Source organism: Cervus elaphus, chromosome 10, assembly GCF_910594005.1.
Source record: "Cervus elaphus chromosome 10, mCerEla1.1, whole genome shotgun sequence".
NCBI lineage: Eukaryota > Metazoa > Chordata > Mammalia > Artiodactyla > Cervidae > Cervus > Cervus elaphus.
In genome coordinates, this window is record NC_057824.1 from 32187180 (window position 1) to 32197290 (window position 10111).

Below are 10111 nucleotides of genomic sequence, written 5' to 3' on the forward strand. Positions count from 1 at the left end.
ATGGTTTGGGTCTGCAGAATGAAGATCCCTTCCGGCTCTGACTCTGACCGCTCCCTGCTTCCTTGGACATGTTCCCACAGTGCCCTCTGCTGGCCGTTCCGTAGAGAACAGGAAGCTCAGCTTCCCTGAACGGGAAGCGCAGCTCCCGGAAGATAGGAGGCCTGCGGAGATCTCCCCCTGCTAATGCTCCCCCAACCCCCCACTGTCCCCCCCCCCCAACCCCCAAAGGATTTAGGACACTTAGGGGGTACATATGGATCAGCACATCAGAATAAGAGTCAGGAAATCTGACTTCCTGGAATCATAATTTCGGAGAGAGAAACGTGGTCGTTTTTTCCTTTTTGCAAAGAGACTATTTATTGCAACAACAGCAGTATTAACTAACATTTGCTTACTGCTGGCTATTTACCAGGCCGGGCTGGTTGCAGTGCATGAAGTGGTGAGCGTAACAGTCACAGGCTTGAAAGGGGCGCATCAGTAATGAGACCTACAGGGTGAGCACTTGTCTATCCTTCACCTGGAAAGATTATGACAGGCCACGAGGATAGCATGTGCAAAGGCCCTGAAGGAGGCAAGGGTCTTGGTGTGCTCAAGGAATGGAAGAAAATAGAGTCAATAATCACTAGATACTGGCGGATAAAGAATCTTGGGATGTTTAAAAATAATTAAAAAGAAGCAGGTAGGATATAAGTACAATCACCTTGAAAAATGGCCCTAGTTGTTAATACTGTAGTTGAATATACACACTTCATCAGAAATGGGTACCTGTGCTCACCAAAAGTGATGAACAAGAGGCAGCACACTTCAGAACAGCTGAAAACTGGAAACAACTGACAAGCTTGTCAATAGTAGAAGTGATGCCTAATTTAGGTTGCATTCTTTGAATAGAATAATGTCGGTTAAACTATAATTAACACAACAACATGGATCAAGTTCACAAAGATAGCACTGACTATAAGAAGCCAGGCTCAAAAGAGACATTGTAGGATTCCTCTTAGATAAAGTTAAAAATCAGACAGAGCTACTCTGTGGTGCTGGAAGCTGGTACAGGTGCTGCATTTGGGAGATGCAATAACCAGGGGGACAGGAAGGGGGCTTCTATTTTTGAACTGGGTAGTGTTTGCATTGGAGTGCTCACTTTGTTAAAATTCATCAAACCGTATACATGAGATATGCACTTGACATGTGTATTGTTGTTCAGTCACTCAATCGTGTCCGACCCTTTGGGACCCCGTGGACTACAGCATGCCAGACCTCCCTGTCCTTCACCATCTCTCGGAACTTGCTCAAACTCATGTCCGTTGAGTCAGTAATGCTATCCAACCATCTCGTCCTCTGTCATCCCCTTCTCCTCCTGCCTTCAGTCTTTCCCAGCATCAGGGTCTTTTCTAATGTGTCAGATCTTCATATCAGGTGGCCAAAGTATTGGAGGTTCAGTTTCAGCATCAGTCCTTCCAATGAATATTTGGGACAGATTTCCTTTAGGATTGACTGGTTTGATCTCTTTGCAGTTCAAGGGACTCTCCAAAATCTTCTCCAACACCACAGTTCAAAAGCATCAGTTCTTCATAACTCAGCCTTCTTTATGGTTCAACTCTCACATCCATACATGACTACTGGAAAAACCATAGCTTTGACTATATGGACCTTTGTTGGCAAAATGATGTCTCTGCTTTTTAATATACTGTCTAGGTTTGTCATAACTTTTCTTCCAATGTAAGTGTTAGTTGCTCAGTCATGTCTGACTCTGTGCAACCCCAAGGACTGCAGCCCACCAGGCTCCCCCGTTCATGGAATTCTCCAGGCAAGAATACTGGAATGGGTTGCCTTTCCCTTCTCCATTTCCTCTAAAGAGCAAGAGTCTTTTAATTTCATGGCTGCAGTCACCGTCTGCAGTGATTTTGGAGCCCGAGAAAATAAAGTCTGTCACTATTTCCATTGTTTCCCCATCTATTTGCCATGAAGTGATGGGACCGGATGCCATGATCTCAGATATGTGTATTATACACCAGTAAAAGCATTCTGTGGCTACAAAGTGACATCACCTTTTCAATCACAGTTGCATTACTGTCGTTCACAATGTAACACAGCCACAACTATTTTGAGGACAAAAAAGGCTTTATGTGCCATTTTTCCACCTGAGAAGTTTCAGCTGGAAGGGACACTTGGCAAAGTAAACCAGTTCCAGGGAGTCCCCGAAGAGCAAAGAAAGACTAACACAAGAACTGGCCTACTGGACTCTTCAGAAAGAGCTTGAAGGAATCAAGGTAGGGAGCAGTCTCTGAGTACTGAACCGCCTTCCCGCCTAGCATTTCAGGACCAGAGAAGTCTTCTCCCAGGTTCTGAGGCGAATAGAGGGTTCTGAGGCCAAGTTTACCATGGAGAATGTATCTTGAGATAGCCCCAGGCTAGACAGAGACGACTGTGCTGGGACTAGAACGTGTGACAGCCACCGCCTGTCAATGGCAGAGTCAAAGATCATTAAGTGCAGTAGAGGAGATAGCATTATTTTCATTTACTGATGGCCTGAGGGAAGTTGAGTGGCATTCTTGAACTCACATCAGCAGATATCAGTCTAAAATCTGAATTTCTTGATTTTTGCCCCAGTGCATTTTGGGTGTTACTTTAGTTGTGGACACACGAGTGGATAGGATTAGATCGTCTGTAAATCTCCTCAGGTCTCCCAGGTCCAAAGAGCCTTCGGAATTCCTACTGAGTGGGAAAGGGTTTCAAGGATGTCTCAGGAAAAGTGGTTTTTATATCATTCAGCTTACAGTTAGTTATCTAGAGGCTGCCAAAACGCACATGCACATACACATGCGTGCATACACATACAAATACACGAAAAAGTGTGTGCATGTGTGTGTCTGTGCTCAGCCACTTCAGTCATGTCTGACTCTTTGCGACCCTCTGGACTGTAACCCGCCAGGCTCCTCTGTCTTTGGGCTTCTCCAGTGGGTTGCCATGCCCTTTGCCAAGGGATCTTCCCAACCCAGGGATCGAACCCACGTCTCTGTGTCTCCTGCATTGCAGGCAGATTCTTTACCCACCGAACCACCTGGGAAGCCCGTGTGCTTGCATACACACACACACATATGCATGTGCACATTTTGCCATAGTTCTGAGGTAGGCTTTTCACTGTCTTTGCAGAGCATCAAGGTTCATGCGGGGAGGCCAGTGTGATATGGAGGCAAGAGCACATATTTTAAATTTCTGCAACTCTGAGTTCCAGCCTCGGAGTCTGTCACTCCCTCACCGTGCAACCTTGAGCAAGTTACTAGTGTTTCAGGATCTCAGCTTCCTCCTCTGTAATATGTGAAATCTGAACTGCGGACCCATCGAGCACAGTACATAAATGACGGGTGTGTGCTATGCATGTGATGATGAGTCCCTTACATCTCCCAATACCTCAGTTTCTTCCTCTGTTAAGTGGGCATAATAGCACGTATCTCAAAGGATTATTGTGAGGATTAAGTTAGGTACTAAATGTAAAATGTGCAGCACACTGGTTTGTATGGAGTCCCGCCCCAAGGCCACAGGTGTGGGGCCTTGTACCAAGGCCACAGAAGCGGAGCCCAGAATCAAGGTCACTTTCGAAGCTGACTGAGCCCCACTGTAACCATTGTCAAAAGCCCCCCGATCATCACCAGCAAGCTTCTTGACCCCAAATTAGGCAAAAATGCCCACCCCGGTACTCTCTGTAGTGTTCTAACCATTCACCTAATACCAGCCTACCAGCAGGAATGTTCTTTACCTTGAGGCTATAAAAATTAGCTACTAACCCATGAAAAGCATCAGCTCTCCCTGGTCTGTCAGGAGGTCGGCCCACTGCATTTGCTGTGACTTCATTATGTCTGCTCCTGCCCTTAATAAACTCACTCCCTTCTGAAATTCTCTGTGTCAGGGAATTCTTTTTCCAACCTGTGCTCAGACAACACAAACAACAGTTTGTATGTACTAAGTTCTCATAAAGCATTACTCCATGTCTGAGGGAGGGAGTATACCCTTCCACATGCTGGCAAACACAAAGACTGTGGAAAACAATCTCTTTTGGTCCCATCTAGAAGCTAGGAGGACAAAGAGAGATGTGAGAAGGAGCTTACTACACTACAATGGGGAAATAGCCACGATATAGATGATTGGTCATGTTGGTGGTACTGCAGTCATCATCTGAATGTTTGCAAAGTGACTTCATGTCTTATATCTTCTTTACTTCGCTGGCAACCTTGCAACTCCCATTTTTACATTTAAGGAATGGGGGCACTTGCATGGGTTGTTTGGGACCCAGAGTCCGAGTGTGCTGCCCTTAAAAATCGTAGCTCTTCTCAATGAGTTTAGAACCAGGTTTAGGCACTGAAATAAGCTATGTACAAACCAGGCCCCTCTGCCTCCTTGCCAACCCAATTCACATGCAAAGTATTCTATGAAACAAAGCTAATTTTTCTCGAAGACAAGGGCTCCCAGATTCCGGTATTGTGGCTGGAGTGCACAACAGACTTTCTCTAATACTTGTCTGTTTGAAAGTTCCTCTCTGTGATTTTCTAAGACTTGTTTGCTGATTGGCTGCCAAGGGGGACAGAATTCACCACTACAAAATATGATACATGGGCATAAGGATCATTCTGAACTGTTATTTTTAAGAAATAGCAGACACAGGAGACTCTCTGAAACCTGAGTAGAAGTTATCTTTTGTAAGAGACATTCACATTTATGAGGGGAAACTCCATCTGTAAGGGTGTCTCCTCTGTACCAGAAAGAGAAAGATGACTCAAATCTTCTAGAAACCTCTATCAAAGGAGAAGCAAAGACTTAAATCTGTATAACAACTTAATTCCGCAAAACAACTTAACCCTTGTTTACCAGGTGACTGCCCGTAACTGACCTCCTCCCCACTCAGCTCCCCCAAATCTTCCTTCACCTTTAGCTGGAGATGATATTTAAGATGATGGCTTGGGCCATTTCAGGGAGTTACACAGTTTTCCTGGGCATCTCTCTTGTATACAGGAGGTATACATGTTATTAAGGTAGACATGTTATTAAGTTTGTTTGCTCTTCTCCTGTTAATCTGTCTTTTATTACTGTGTGTGTATGCGTGTGTGCGTGGGGGATGTGTCTCAACCTCCACTTGTAAGGGTAGTGGTGGTGGATTAGTCGCTAAGTTGTGCCGGACTCCTGTGACCCCACGGACTGTAACCTGCCAGGCTCCTCTGTCCATGGGATTCTCCAGGCCAGAATACTGGAGTGAGTTGCCATTTTCTTCTCCAGGGAAATCTTCCCGACCCAGGAATAGAACCCAGGTCTTCTAAATTGCAGGCAGATTCTTTACTGGCTGAGCTGCAAGGGAAGCCCTCTAAGGGTAGAAGGAATGCTATTTTTCCACCCAGTTGCTGTGTGCATTCAGTTCTGGGCTTAGTCTCCCTAGCACTTATGGGCTTGGTTTTTGTGGGCTTTTGTGTGTGTTTACCCCACTGCTGCTAAGTAGTAATCACTCTTCAGCCCTCTCAATTTGCTCTCCACCAATAACCACTTCATCAGTTTCATTATAACCCCTCTCAGTGAGAAAAAGAGGAAGAAAATACTCAGATTTCCAATCAACTTCCCCTGAAGCCAGAGAAGATGGAAACTAAAGGGAGAGAAAATTGATCCTCGGTGAGACTGGCTGACCCTGGGATGTGAGTGCACATTTGGGGTTGAACCCAGAGCTCCTATTCACATTCTGAGTTGGTTCTTTTATCATAATTATCCAAGTGAGAAGTTCTTCTTTATTTTTGAGTTAAGCTGTTTCTTCCCCTCCTGGAAGATGACAGCATGATGCAGCCTATGTCTTCATTTATCCAGTCAGTAATGTATGGATATGGCAAAGCCTCTGCCTTCAAAAAACCCAGCAGTCCAGGGTGGGGGATGTGGGGGATGAGTGTAAATAGATCACTTTAGAGGCAGATAACACACATGAACATGAGGTTCTGTAGAGGAGGGCTCACAGGGTGGAATGTGGTCAGCTCTAGACTGGGAAGCAGGGTCAGGAAGGCTTCTCAGAAGAAATGACCCTAAAGCTGATTAGGATCACAGGGTCACATCCCCAGCATGGGAAGGGTCTTCCAGGCAGTGAGACCAGCACATGTGAAGGCAGCACAGGTGAGGTAGAACAGGTCAGAGATCCAGGAAATTCAAAGCAGCCAGAACAAGGATATAAAACAGATGCATATAAGATCTAAGGCTGAAGAGACAGGCAGGGTTCAGACCGTGGAGGACTTTTCCAGCTAGGAGGCCAATCCCATCCCATAGAAGGTAAAGAGCTGGTGAAGGGGTTTCAAGAGAGAAGTAAAGTTGCTTTAAATGCTGGCTCACTGAAGAGTAGAGAGTGGATCAGGAGGGGTGAGACTGGAGACAGGCCACTTGAGGAACTACTATAGAGGTGAGAGAGGGCAGTAACTCAGAGAAGATCTGGGTCAGAGGAGTGGAAGAAAAGTGACTGAATGTACTAGTGTTTTAGAAGGGAGAATCTACTGTGATGAGGAAGGAAAAGAAAAGGGTGACTTCCAGTCCTTTGTAAGAGAAAGAGGTGGAAGTAGAAGGAGAGGATGAGAAGAGATTATGAAATGACTTAGGTGGATGGAATTTATCCTTTAGGGTCCTCATTCCAATTTCCTTCAGGTGACCCTTTGCAGGGGACCACTTTCTCCCTGCCCCACCCAGCTGGTTACAATATATCTTCTAGGATCCCTTATAGGATTAAGAATGGATGTGCTTGTTTCTCTTTTGGGGACCTCAGTTTCCACCCAGAAAATAAAGGAACTAAAAGTTCTCTGAGATGGGATCCTTGCCTCTTCTCCCAGGGTAAATCGAGTTTTCCTTTCTATGTTGCAGCAGTGTCTTTGTCACTCTCACACTGCTTGGCTTGGGCTGTCTGGAGTTTGCACGCTTGGCTTCCCCAGGTTGCCTCCAAGGTCCTAGAGGGCAGGGCTGCCCTGTTCTCTGCATCCTCAATCGCTGCTATGAGGAGATGCTCACACCCTCAAGGATGGAGACACCGGTGTTCCTGATACAGGTCAAGTTCCTTCTCACTGTCTCTCTCATCCTTCTACTCCAGGACTTCCAGATGCTGAGTCTAGAGTCTATTTTCACTGTGTCTTGGGATGGACTTCTTATCTCAGTGCTCAGCTGGGCAGGACTGGGGATGGAGGAGAGGAAAATGAATGAGAGAGGAGACATGGTTGGAATCCTGGCTCCTGGGGAGCTGGATTCAGGTCCTGTGTGTTGTAGGTATGTGTGCATATGCTTGTGTACCTGTAAGTATTTGTATGGGTGTGTATATATCATAAGATGTGTTTCTGGCTTTATTTTTCTGTACTAAGTTGTATGTGTCTGCATCTACATGGCCACACATAAGTCAGCGTGCACCTTAGCATCTGTGTGTCCATTAATATTCATGCCTGTCTATGTGTGAGGGTCTCTGTGTAAGCAAATGTATATGTCTGTCCACATGTGAGTGTCACTGTGTATGTATGTATTCCCACGTGTCTTATGTGAGTGGGTGCATGTTATATATATGGTGATACACGTGTGGGTATATGAGTATGTCTGTGTATGCGTGTGTGTGTGTGTGTGTGTGTGTGTGTGTGTGTGAGTGCTCTGTGTATAGAGGAAGCATAGAGTGTCTAGTTAACAGCAAATGCTCCAAATTCAGGCTACTTGTGTTCAAGCCCTGAATACAGCATTTAAAAGCTATAAGCTCTTGAGTGAGTAATTCCTTACTCCTTGGTTTACTCATCTCTAACTAGGGGTAATAAAAGTATGTATCTTCAGTATCTAATGTGAGGGTGGAATGATACAATGTCCAGAGTGCATCTAGAATGATGCACAGGGTAAAATGTTGGCTGTTACTAAGTTATTCATGGCAATAAATATGTAAGTGACTGAGCTTGAGGGCCCAGGTCAGGATCTCTGTGTATGAGATGCATCTTTGAGCACAAAAAGTTGACGTGTATATCAGTTGCAAGTGTATGTTGGCATGGGTGTGAGGACTAGGCCTGAGGGTCAGTGGTAAGTGAGTGTGTGTGAGTGTGATATGCATGCATGTGCCTCTGTGAATGTCTGCATTCCACCAGTTTTGAATGTCTTAGGGACAGGGACTGTGTTTCTTCATTATTTTACCCAGGCCCTTAGACTTGGAGTATAGCAATTGCTCAGCAGATTAGTGTTGATTGAATGAATGACACAGACTGAATATTCAGCGGCTGTTACTCATTCAGCATGCCCTTCATAGAAAACAAAAGGTTGTAAGTACATCAGTGATAGGCAGACAGACAGAGGGGGAAAGAGAGAGTAGGACTAGATGGATAGATAGATAGATAAATAGATAGATAGATAGATAGACAGATAGGAGACAGACAGATAGGATTGAGTCTAGTTAAGTAGAATACTGTGTAATTTATACTGGAAGAGATATTAGAGGTTGTATGTTCCAGGCAATTCCAAAAGTTTGCCCCTGGTAACCCTGTGGGTTATGGAGTTTCTCTGAGGGATCGAGGAGGGAAGCACAGAATGGAAGAGGTAAACCCTGGCATCAACAAGAGTCTGTTAACTTCTATATATTGGATGCTCAGGCAGACTTGTATTTATGAAAAAAAAGGCTCCTCTATAAATGTGAATCTTGTAATAGCCAAGCCCCTTTTCCCTACAAAAGGGAGAAGATGAGCCTCAGAGAGGGGAAAAATTTGGACCTCTGACCGCCTTTGAGATCCCTTCCTAGCACACCACCTTCCTTGGAATGTGGCAGTTGTGAATCCTCCCACTTACTGGGAAACAGAAAGCAATTCCTCCCAGGAACCCGCCTTTCAAAGAAGCCACTATCATAGTGGTCTTCTGAGAGATCTGTCCAAGGAGCACCCCCATTTATCTGAGACTTGCCCCCTCAGGTCATCCCTACTGGCTCTGTCTGTGCTAGACGATCCCACTCACATGGCCTCAACAGCTGGACCAGGGGAAGCACTCAGACCCATGCAGGGAGCTCATACTCCCTAGGTACAATTTGGATGTGGGATACCAAAATGCCAGTTGGTCTCTGTAGTCCCTGAAGTGATGTGAAGCTGCAATATCCATATTTAGTCAATAATGATGAATGAATGGGAAAAGTTAATTTCACAGAGAGAAGGGGAAATGAAGGGGACACACAAAAATAAGCAGGTATAAAGGCGGTGTGATTTCAGGAAGACTGACAGGAGGAAGAAGACAATCTGTTTCTCGTGGTTCTCCTTGTGCAGTCAGGCTGTATCTTTTGTCCTTGGACCTTGTGCTCCTTTATCCTTACAGTTAATCCCCCTTTGGTCTGAGTCCATTGAAGTGGGTTTTTTTTTTCTTGCAAACACATCATCTCTGACCAATGCAGCATTTTGCAAAGTCTCCTCCTGGCAGACGAATAGGCTCTGCCCCTGGTCACTTATGGGCTTCCCAGGCGGCGCAGTGGTAAAGAATCCACCTGCCAATGCAGGCGATGCAAGAGATGCAGGTTTAGTCCCTGGGTTGGGAAGATCCTCTGGGCTAGGAAATGGCAACTCACTCCAGTATTCTTGCCTGGAAAATTCCATGGACAGAGAAACCTGGCGGCTACAATCCATGGGGTCTCAAAGAGTCGGACAGGACCATGCATGCACTCCTGCTGATCTCCTAGCCTTAATCCTGTCCTGAAGCCCTTTCCCTGAAGCTGGCTTGGAGGGGCCTCAAGCATAGCATTCTCTATCTGAGGCATCTTTGTGGAATCTTTGTGAAGGTTCATTCAAGGTTTCCAGAAAGGGATTTTGCTCACCCTCCAGGCTCTGCTGCTATATCCTCAGGGCAGAATTGGTGCATTATTTTATACTGGGATTCCCTGCTGAACCCTTCAGAGCAAGGGCATCACTATTTATCACTAGAGGTGTGCTCTTGGGAGACAACATCTCTGCACCCAAACTGAGCAGTTCTTCTAGCATCCAGGTCCCAGGGGTAGGAGTTTGTATAGTTCCAGGTATGTCAAAGCAGGTCTGCAGTGTGGCGGGGTCAGCAGAGCAATGGGGACTAGTCCTCTCTGGTGCAAGTTCTCCAAAACTGGCCATGTTACAACATGTTTCCATAG